This window comes from Chamaea fasciata, unplaced genomic scaffold (assembly GCF_029207755.1).
Source record: "Chamaea fasciata isolate MVZ Bird 193981 ecotype frontalis unplaced genomic scaffold, bChaFas1.0.hap1 SCAF_6, whole genome shotgun sequence".
Taxonomy (NCBI): Eukaryota; Metazoa; Chordata; class Aves; order Passeriformes; family Sylviidae; genus Chamaea; species Chamaea fasciata.
In genome coordinates this window covers 18,002,612-18,014,249 of record NW_027094091.1, presented here as the reverse complement: position 1 = coordinate 18,014,249, position 11,638 = coordinate 18,002,612, and the positions used below count along the sequence as shown (strand labels likewise).

The window sequence follows — 11,638 nt, the reverse complement described above, 5'->3', positions numbered from 1 at the left end:
CTTATCCCAATATAGACTCCTGAGGGACACCACTTCTCACTGATCTTCATCCAGACATTGAGCCATTGTCCACAACCCTCTGAATGTGATCATACAACCAATTATTTATCCACCAGACAGTCTACTCATCGAATCTATCTCCCCCCTATTTAGAGAGAAGCATATAGTGGGGAATCACATCAAAGCCTTCACAGATAGATGGCATCCGTAGGTCTTCCTTTGTCCATTGACACACTCAGTCCATCAGAGGAGGCCACTAGGTTGGTCTTGGCAAGATTGGATGAGAAATTTCTATAGGCAACTTCTTATTCTAGTTTTGTCATGTCAGTGAAGTAGCCTATGTAGAATTTGGTGGAAAGCAAGGAAAGCAGGTACCAAAAGTTTAATATAAATAATATTGAAGTAGAGATTAGAAAACTAGAGATGGTGAGGCTGTAGACAAATGTTTAGTTACCTCAAGAAAAACAAATCACATTTTCTAAGCACAGAAATAAATCATGTGAGATCAGGGAATCTGAGAGAATAAAAAGTATCTATCTAAATAAAGGAAAGGAATAGGAGTGACAGCATATCAAGTGTGAGTTTACTTGCTGTGTTGAGAAAGTTAGAAGTGCCTTTCCAAGGTCACTCAGAGAATGCAATCCACATCATTTTCCTTTCAAGAGTCACCCTAGTTTATGCTTAATTAAACTATGCAAGCTCTGCACACTCTAGAAAATGCCCTTTTTATTACATTGTAGGCAATTTGCATTTCTGAAGGGCATTTGGGAACCATGACATCACCAGAATGAAGGGCTTCTGGTAGCATTTCTCCCATTTTTATTCATTTGTAATTGTTGACTTCTATTCCAAAGTTCATTTCTATTTCCTGCTTGGACATTAGCACTGGATTGTACAAGAACGCTCATTTTCCAACTTCAGTGGCTGTTTCAGTTCTTCTGACTCAGCAGCCCCTTGGGGCTGACTCATCCTCCAGTTGCAGGTGTGCCCTGACAGTTAATTCTTCATTTTAGTCCCATGAATAAAAGGCTAAAGGGTCAAGAAAGTACACAGCACCCAAAGCTGGCGGGGTCAGTGTGGATGGAGCCTGTTCTGGCATGTGGACGGAGAGAGCTGCATGCGTACTAATCTCTCTCTTCTGTTTCTTTCTTTTTGGTCTTACCAGTATGGAAAAAAGTTTTTCCAGAGTTTTACGGAAAACAACGAGGACAGGGTAGTGTAGGTTTACTTGGAATGCTTCTGAGAGCAAGCTAGAAATAGACAGAGGAAACAAGTTAAATCAGCAACCCTGGTTAATTGCATCTCCCTACTATTTGTTTGCAAACTCTGAAGCCCAGGGGTCTCCTTGGATCCCCATCTTCTCCTCGTTCCTGCTGACAGCATTTTCTGACTCTGCTTTGTGCCATTAGCATCTGGGGAGAAAACTGCAGGCCTTTCATTTCAGAGGAAGGCTCATTACAATTATCTGTGCCTCTGTCACCTCAGGATTTGATTATGGTGCTTGGGTTGCACCTTGCAATCGTTACAATTAAGACTTAATGAAGTGAGTAACTACGGAGTCCTGCAGTTACTCCCCACAAACTTACTGCACCTACCTCTTTCTGAGGAATTTCTACTACCCAATTTTTATGATTTGTAATATTTGGAGCTTGTCCTGTAAGCCCCCACACAGCTGGGACTGTGAAAGCCTGACCAGTTCTGCTTCTCTGTCACAAAAACAGACTGGATGAGCTTGGAGCATATTGGTGACTGAAGATGGGTGCAGGTAGAGTTTAAAAAAAACCCAACAAACAACAACATTCTCTGCTTTTTGAGCTGGAAAATGATAAAGAAATCCTGGATGACAACTGTGTGGAGATGGCTGTGCTCACATCCATGCTGAATTTCAATCCCACCCCATATGATAGAGCAGGTACAGAGGTGCAGGCAGCTAGTGTGCCTGAGCCAACCCACTCCAGCATTGCAGGAGACACATGACTCTCTCACGTGGTCTGTTTCAATGTACATTAAAGATGTAGCTGACCTAAACCAGGAGAATAAAGTGAAATACAGAAGAAACTGACACTTTAATACCTTTCTCCTACCCTTGGCTTAAAACAGAACGTACACATGTACAGGCACACTTGCCACTGCTGTGCTGCCCTACTAGTAACAAATAGCGATTGGTCCCTTTGCTTTTCTCAGATGTGGTTGAACACAGATTTAGGGGAAAATGAAAGGTAATAGAGAGTTTATCTTTCAATTCTCCAATTTTCTTTCTTTGCCTCTGTCTTCATAATTGCTGGGAGATTATTATGTCTGAATCATCAGACTTGAAGAACCATATGACATTTCCCCTTAAATGACAGCTGAGATGTTTATTGTTGTAGGGTGTCGGGTAGCAACATCTCCAGGTCAGCTGAGGACAATATGTCATTTGATAGTTCTGATAGACTATCAATGAGGGCCAGCTGGAGCCAATCATGGCCCTTTGGTGTGGTGGGCAGAGGAGAACAAAGAGGTTCTTGTAGCTTGGCACCAGTTACTTGCTGATGTGCTAACAGCTGTAGGGGTAGTGGGGGGTGAGAATTACCTTTTGAATTTGGGAGTTTATGAAGATGCTGAAACCTCAAGGCTGCCAAATGGAGCTGTACATGTCTGTCATCTGCCCATAGGCACTGGGCCTTTTCAGGGAGATCCAGTTAAGTGAGCACTGAGAGAGAAGGATCCATTTGCAATATGTGGACTGCAGAGAGAGCTATGCAAACAAAGAACAACTCTCTGCAGTGAGAAATGCTGCACATTTGCTGCAGTCATCAGTAGAGGCACACTAGATTCCTTAGGAAAAAATGCAGGAATGTTCACATTTTCAGCAGCTATTCAATTCCTTATGGGTGCTGTCTTTAGTGTTTGCTTTATTGAGACTCCGCTTCAGGTTTTAGTTTCTGAACTGAATATTAATTTTGTCTTCTACCTTTGTTGTCCACATTGGTCAGACCTGTGATAGAAAGGATCATCAGAGACAAGGCATTGTATAGATTAAATCAATTCCATGTCATTTACAGCACCAAAGTGTTCCTAAGTATAGACCTAGCTTAGTGACCTTAGTGAATGTCAGCAGTCAGTTAAGTCACCACTCAGCACTGACACTGGAGCTATTTAGGAAGTAATGAGTTGGCACAGCATACTAACTTCTGGAATAACTGGGAGCTTGCTAAGGTCTGATGCATGCCTCACATAGAGGTATAATTTAGCAAAGAGCATGAGTCACTTCTGCTCCCAAATGCAGCCCAAGGCACAAAGTTTGTCTTCACTGAAAACATCTCAGGCTCATCCATGGGTACCCTGCCGTACTTCACCTTCACTTGTCCACACTGACAGCTAGCTCAGGATTTACCCTTTGAGCGGAAGAACACCAGCCATCTGTAGTTATCCATGAACACTGACACTGAGGTAAACACTGTAGAAATTATCTAGAGTCACAGCAACTGTGACAAAATGGTCTTTCACAAGCCCTTTGATCTGAGGTAACTCATGAGTTGCTGACAGTTGTCTCCCCATGCATGGCTAAGGAGAATGCTTATCGGGTCCTCTGTTATTTGTAACAGTCTTGGGTGATAGGAAAGCTCAACCCTCCCCAATGCCAAGGGGAGACAGGGTCTGGATCCCAGTAGTCCTGGTGCTCCCCAGAGCCCACACTTGGAAATGAGAAGAGATAAGCAACCCCCTTTCTTTCTTGGAAGTGATGGGTGGTTATTTGACACAGGCAGCATCCGAGGGTGCCCAAGTCTTTGGGGAAATGACAGAATGTTATAAGCAGTGGATTTAAATTCTTCCAAGCAACAGAAAATTGGAATAGGAGTTCCTTGGGGAGCACCTCCTCCTCTTTTTTCTGACTGAAAGCAAATTTCAGTCAGAAACACCTGATATACATGAACAATTCAGCAAGATAAACTTGAAGGAAGATTGTTCCAGTTGGTGCAAACCCCGAGGGATGGGATTTGGGCCTTCTTTATTTGGTAAAACCTGGCAATTGTTGTCACTGAAAAACTGAAGCACAGCACAGTTACAAACCATTTTGTGTGGGAAAGCAGATGCCCAGATGGTCACAGCACCTTTCCACACTCCCTGCTTTTTGCAGCATGATCTTGAGTAGGTACTGAAATGTGACACCTCAGTGTGCCAGGCAACCCCCCAGTTACAGGCATGACCTCCAATAGCAATCAATCCTGCATAATTCTGTATTTTTGTTCATGCTCTCAAATCAAAATACAGCTTCAGTCTGAGGTAGCTTCTGAGCAAGACAGACTGCTTCTTTCACCGAGTTTGTTCTCTAGTGTCAACAAATCAAATCTGAATTTGCTCAGTTTAAATGTATTTTCAGAAAAATTCACTGTTGGATACATCCTATTACACAAGTGTCTGAAAATCAAAGGAAAAACGATTAGGAAAGGATTCTATCTTCTGGTTTTTTACTATTTCTTCTCTCTCTGAAATCTTTCACATGCAGATGTTGATGGTTTGTCAAGCACACAAAAAACAGCTCAGTTTCTGCAGATGCAAGGAAATAGAATATCTAAAGAAATTGCAAAGAGTAGAAGCAAATGAAAGATCTTTTTCAATAATGTGCAAGGTTACGGAAAACAAAGATATTCATGAACCCTTGAAAACGGAATGCAAAGCAGTGAGACTGTATTTACTCAAACAAGAGAGCTTTCTTTTGTCTCTTTGTATTTAACCCCAAATTATTTACATTGTCTCCCATGGCAGCAAACTCAATCCTTTGGAAACATATTTGCCTTTTGCAAGTAATATCCATGACAATAAAACATGACATTTGTTGTCAAGACCTGTATGGGTGTTATAGATGGAAGCTGAAGGTAAAAAAGAGCTGGTTTATTATACCCATCAGTCCAGCACACCAAACTACTTAACCTCTTGTCTCAGGTCTTTCACTCTTCAGGTCAGCACACATTTGAAGTGTGGCCAAGATTACATACTCCTTTTGCATGGACTAGAGATTGCCCAGTAGTGACCTCTGTGCCCAGTTAAAGTCTGGACTAAAAAATGACTGCATGTTGCTGGGGATTTCTGCCTCATCCTGCTTGGCTGCCTACTGAGAAAGACCATGCAGGTAAAGATTACCAACAGATTTTGTTAAATGCCTTTCAAGAAAGAGCATGAAAGAAACAACTTCAACTGGTGCACACCATGGTTGGTTTTCTTCCAGGCCAATGGTTAGGTAGGTAAGACAAACACCAAGAGCAACATGTTTGATCTGTGTGATTGCAGCACTGCTGAGGATCAAGAGGAATGGGAGACCAGGGAAATTTGCTCACCTGACAGGGGTTCATGGCTGAGGCAAAATATTGTACCAACACAGCACTTCTGGACTGTTAGATCCTCAGGTCTTCATGCTGGACATGATTTTTTGGGGCTGGGAATCATTGCACTGCACACTGATGGAGATGTGCCACTGTGCTTCAGTGACGGTAAATTTGGTGTCCTTGGCAGAAAATTCAGAAGTAAAGAAGAGGTCCTCCTTTTTGCTTTCTGACTCTGTGGAATGAAAAGATTACTTCAAAGATCCTTCCTTCCCTAGTTCTCAATTCCTCTGTTGACACCTGAGATTTATGATAAGCAAGATCAGAGCAGCTCAGGTAGTGGAAGGAGGGAGCCCTGTTCTGGAGACAGGTGGTTTCTGACCTGGCAGGCCACACATTGTACTAAGCCATCTCTGCTCCTCTCTTGGTGCAGCCCAGGCCCAGAGACAGTGTGGAGTAACCATGCAGACACCCACTGCTGCTGAGGTGGTGCTGGCTGGGGAGGACAGCAGAGCTGGAATTCATTGAGTTCTCAGCTGTTTAACTTCCTAATAAATTGCATAATTATGGTAGGTCAAGAAGTGACCTGAGCTCTTCAGGTGGGAAAAAGACCTGCAAATACCAAAGGATTTCTGCTGCAAATTGTGAGGAGGGAAGAGTGGATGGGAAGGGAGAGTGGCCAAAGAGCTATTGTCTACATGGATGTGAAGGAATCTAAACCCCCTACCCAAGAGGGGGAATGGGTGTTTTACTCTTTATTTGTATATGTTTCCCTGCTGTGTTCTGAGCTTCTGACTGCATTCGCTTCTGTCAGGCAAGATATTCCTCTTTATAAACAACTTCAGGGAATACAGTCAGAGTTTTGGATAAATGGGTTCATTCAGTCTTCTGGGGTTTCAGAATGCAGATTTAGCCCATTCTATTACTCATTTGGTTGCTCTAAGTACCCTGAACCATAACAATCTGACAGCATGGCAATGTAGTCAAATATTCCCAGAACAGTAGTGGAATACACAGCATATGCTGTGAAAACCTTTGCAGAGTTCAGCCACTGCATATTTCCACCTAAAATTTGCGTCTTGCCCCATTGTGTGGTCGAGGATAATGGAAATTTGAGACAATGTTTGCCAGCAGTTTTTCTTCTAGTACTGCTGTGCAGTTCTGAGGGGGCTTTTCACTCTAAACCCTGCATAATCTATGCCCCCAGAACTGCAAGAAAAATATGCTTAAGAAAACTAAAAAAACAGTAAATATTGGACTTTTCCCCCAGTGATTTTCCACACTATTGGTCTAGTTTTTGTTTCCAAAGACCTTCCATTTGGATCTTCCTGGCTTATAAAGCTCCTTTTCTCTCTTATTCCTTCTTCCTACAGCTCTTTCACCCTACAACTGGTGTGGACAGCTAAGATGAAAGAAATGAAAAACGAACGGAGAAAGATGGAGAAGACCTCTACCAGGAACCTCTTGCAAAAGGAAATTTGAGGTATCTCTGTGGCATGAAGGTAAGAAGGTATTTTGAGATGTCTTCCTGTCTTTGTCTTTATTGTCTGTCAGACAGACAATAGCAGAACTAAAGCATTTGTCTGAAATTGTTCCTGGGACTACATCCCTCAAGCCTTTATGGGGTGATAGCATTCAAACAGGGCTGACTTTTCCCAGTCTCTGCCAGCCCCATTTGAATGGGAACCTCTCATCCCATTCCCAACAGCAGGCTGAGCCACGTGAGCAACTTTTCAGCAAAGTAAGCCCCAAGGGCACTTCTTGCCCCCTCTGTGTTGATTTGATCAATGGGCTAGACTGAGCAACATTGTCTTCTCAGAGCAACCTGAAGTCACTGGGAGGGTGCAGTGGCTGCTTTCCAAAGCCTGCAGCAGGGAGCACTAGGGCATAAGAGCTAACTTACAGAATTGTCCTCACACGAAGTGACAAAGGAAGCAGAGACATCAGCCACAAAGAGACCAGGGCTTTGACAGGGACAGCTGATGATCTACAGCAGCTGCATTTGGTTTGCAGTCAGTTCTTGCTACACGTCAGATGTTTATGTGTCTTTTTGGGATTTTTTTGCTCTTTTATCATATCCACGGAATTATCCACATTGTTCCAGTTGCTGTGTATATTCCAGCCTGAAAAATTGTTCTCTTTCAAATCCCTGGTGGCCTGCTAAAGCCCCAAAACAAGCTGCAAGGATTAATTCCTCCCCAGATAAGATTTTCCTAAACCCTAACAGATAATTTGTTTGAAGTTTAATTTTAGTCTGTTATTACACACACGGGCCTTATCTTCATTCAGAGTAGTTAGCAAAATTAAACAAGACTCTGCAAACAGGAAAGGGAAGCATGAAAGAGCCCTAGCACATCAGTGACACTCAGTGTTAAAGGCACTAATGGCAGGCTTATGCAGCACTGGCAAGTCTGAGCCCTCAGAGGACTGGTGATTTGTCATGCTCTTTATGACCCAAGCAGAAGAGGTGCATCCTCCCCTCTGGGATCTCATGATGCTCAAGCTGCCTCTGCTATGGTCCATGATAGGGTACCTAAGCCTTGCCCCTCCTTCTAGTTAACAGGATGCCTCACTCCGTGGTTTCCAAACTCTTGCCCTACTCCCCACATTGCAGCAGCTCTGAGTTCACTCCCTAAGATGCTGAAGAAATTGCAGCAGCTGTGCTCAGTGGAGCAGAGAAGAACAGCAAGGCCACATCACACCCTCTGTAATCCATTGAAATGTTCACTCAATCAGCGGTACCACTGATTGAAGTCTATCGTAACTGCTTTGCAAGGTGGATCCATATCCCCTCTAGTGGGCTGAACTCTTCCTTTTTATCCATCATGACACAGGAGCCAGGGGAAAAGATTGTGTCCCTATGGCACCACTCTGTCAATAGGATTTGGGCCCTCAGTCTCAAGGTATAAGATGGTGTCTGAACACTTCAGCAGTGCAGTGTACTTCTGATCAGGGTCATGTTTAAGGGAATATCTAGACAGCTGCCACATTTGCGCTATTTCACAACAGTCAGCAAAGTGTGAACCAGAGCTCAGCTGAGAATGTTGTACTTCAAATATAGTCTTGTCATTACAAAAAGCAAGACTCTTTTCAGGAAGTGCTCTGAAAGCCTCCCTTCTTCACCTACAGTTGTATAAAAACTCCAGATCTAGAAAAGAGAAAAGGGCCTACTATTACTAGTGACTTTAACCAACCTGAAAAAGGAGCAATGCTGTTGTTCTCTGCCTTTAAATCAATTTCGTTCTTCTTCAGCACTGCTATGACTACCTTGGTCCCTCTAGAGAGTACATAAATAATTCTGCTGCACTGGAGCTGAAAGGGATACTTGGAGCTCTTCAATTTAGGCATAGGATTAGGCCTCAGGACATGATGCTGAACACCTGAGTTACATTTTCTACTCTTCCCCAAGTCCATAGGCCCATGATCAAGTTGCTTAGGGCCACACCGAGAGGAATATCAGAAGGATGCCTATATGCCCCTTGAGCATCCAGCCAAACAGTCTGAGGGCTGCCCTGACCTCTTGCACTGCTCTTAGGTAAAAGCAGACACCTCAGAAGAAATGAGAAATTGTGGTGGCCACTGTCATATTTCCTAATCATCCAGATGTATTATCAATGTAGTCATCTAATTTATTATTTTCCTATGGGTATACAAAATAATTATGATGAATAAAATTGTTAATTTTTAAAGAAAATATTATAATTCAGACTCTCTTTGTAAATCAGTTGAACAAAAATTAAGCAAGCCAGTCTAGATTAAGGTTGTACAGTAATCTCCCATCCACATGTTCTATCTATATGTAATAATATAAATGCATTTATAACAGTTAACCAGCTATTTCAGTGGTTACAGGTCTGCCACATATGTTTTAAGGACAAAGTAAAAGAGAGTGAATATCTCTAGTTCCTCTTAAATGTGAAAAATCTAGTGTGTTTCTACCACCAAAATGAAGATTTGTTAATCCTTGTAAAGGCAGCCTTGTGGCATGGGAAATCCTGTATCTGAACACCAGTATGATGCATCAATAAAAACCATTGAATTCAGCCATTTTTTTGTTGATGGAGAATTGACTGTGTAATTTCATTTAGGGCAGCCTGCAAAAAGAAGCTCCAAAAGCCAGAAAATGTCTTCATTCTCCCTGCCTTGTAATATGGGTAGGTCTGTGTACAGTTAGATGGAACTGAGAACATTTTTTCTTCTGATTAAGTATTACACAGCAAAAGAACAAGAGGCAACAGACACAAGTTGCTGTAATGGGCATTCTGGTTAGATAGAACCACAGAACAGGTAAGGTTGGGAGGGAGCCCATCAGGTCATCATTTTCTTCTATCATCAGATAGAAGGAAATAAATTCATTCATTGTGGTGAAACACTGCACTGTGTTGCCCAAGGAGGTTGTAAGATCACTGTCCTTGGAGACACTCAGAACTAGACTTCACAAAGCCTTGTTAACCTGACACAACTTCGACATTTCCCATGCTTTGAGCAAGGTATTGGACCAAATGAGCTCCAAAGGTTATTTTCATAGTTCTATGATTTTATGATAGACACAAAAGTGCTTTTGATGCATTAGTTGACAAGGTTTTTTATATTACCAAGAAGGAGCAGCACATTTTAGTTCACATACATGAATACACACACTATGTTGGAGGACTAAAGGCAGGACAAAAAATACCATATATGCTTCAAATACCTACAATGCAATTTCACAACTTCAGAGAGCAGCCTCCTGCTCTGGGACATGAGCATGTCTGTTCCCTAGAGGTTAGACAACATCTTCCATAGAGCATCTGACAGACCAAATTCTAGAAGTAAAAGTGAAATTGGAAGTAATTTGATCAGAATTATATTTTCAGGCTTTCTCCTTGTTCTAAAATTTTATGTGCTTTCCCCCTCTGTCTTTTTTTTTTTTTTTTTTCCCCTGGAAAGTATATGCTGCCTCCAAACAGATTAGGTGGTATTATGTTCATCTAAGAGGTCACTAAAATCGGGCCAGTTCTTAAGAGATCATTGGTAACACTTCCAAATTATTTCTTTCCATAATATTTGAGGGTTTTTTCTTTTCTTTAAGAAAATGAGCTATTTTGATAGCAAAACTATTAAAAATAGTATATATTCAAGTTTCTGTGAAAGCATTACAGCAAATCTACTACTGCATGTGTGTTCCTCCTCAGCTTGCATAGTCATGCCAGCCTATTTCCTGTAAACAGTAACAGCATGTTGTAACTTCATACTGGGAAAAGGAAAAAAGTTTTTCCAACAGCAGTCTGAGTAAGATTGCAAACAACATAACAAGCTATGGAAAAACTAAAGTGATGCTCTCTTGCTGAACAAAGACCTCCAAACACAGATAAGCAAGGTAAGGTACCTGGGCACCAATATGGCTGATACAGATAGGGGCTGAATCTGCATTTCTCTGCTATGGAACTACACATACCCTGTGAGATGCAAAGTGTGCTTTTCACAGACTAAAAGCTATTCTGATTTAAACTAAACATTGTAACTCAATCTCATTAGAAGCAAGATTAGATTAGTCTCATATAGAGACTCAGATTTAGGTTAGCCTCAGATAATTTCAGTCTCTAAATCCAAGGTTCAAGTGACCAAGGAAAAGTCATCCTCTGTTTCAACATCTTACTTTCATATGCATCTAAACACTTTGAAAATGTAGGCCAGTAGATGTTGCAGTAGCCCTCTTATTAGAAAGTAAAAACAAGCCAAGACACAGACCTCTTGTTAAACACAGCATAAAAAGGGTCCTGGTTTATTTCTCTTCACAGATTAGTCACCTTAACTCCAACTATTCACTGACTCTGGCTGCAGGAAGCTCCTACTGTAGGTTTTCCTTGCAGCCTCTGACTGCTGGTTACTTCCTGCTAAACTGTGACCGCAGATATTAGTTTATAGACTCCAAATGCAGGCTTTTACCCAGCTAGACTATGACTGCAGGTTCCAACAACAGGCTCTGACTGCAGACCCAGACTGACCTCACAGCAGTAATTCTCTCTCCCCAGGATCCTGCTTCATAACCCTCTCCTCCATGCTCCTCAAGGTTCTTCCTCCATGATAGTCCTCCCCTTACCAGCTAACCCCCCCTTTTACCTCACTCATCCTTATTGGTAATAGCCGTAACTCATCAGGGGCGAGGCTGTATTGGTAAATTAACACAGCTGTTACTTATCAGGGCTTAGGTCACCTGTATTCCCTTCTCCTACAAGTAGAAACTCAGGATTCAGAGACAAGGAGGCAGAAAACCTCTAAATGTTGTGACACTGGTAAATAGAAGACAGGGCAGCAGGGAAATACCAGATATTTGGATTGCCAATGGTATTGAT

At 42.1% G+C, this 11,638-nt stretch overlaps 1 long non-coding RNA gene across 2 annotated transcripts; it reads right to left on the bottom strand.

Annotated features, from left to right (window-relative positions):
• Window positions 1-293: 293 nt before the first annotated feature.
• LOC136291008 (uncharacterized) lies at window positions 294-11,379 on the bottom strand. 2 transcript variants are annotated; one of them, XR_010721417.1, is made up of 5 exons: window positions 11,034-11,373; window positions 10,001-10,108; window positions 5,319-5,538; window positions 2,573-2,977; window positions 294-1,250 (listed from the first exon to the last, which is right to left on the bottom strand). It is a non-coding gene; the product is annotated as an uncharacterized lncRNA (long non-coding RNA). The 2 variants fall into 2 exon arrangements; XR_010721418.1 differs by lacking the exon at window positions 10,001-10,108 and having other exon boundaries at window positions 11,291-11,379.
• Window positions 11,380-11,638: the final 259 nt, after the last annotated feature.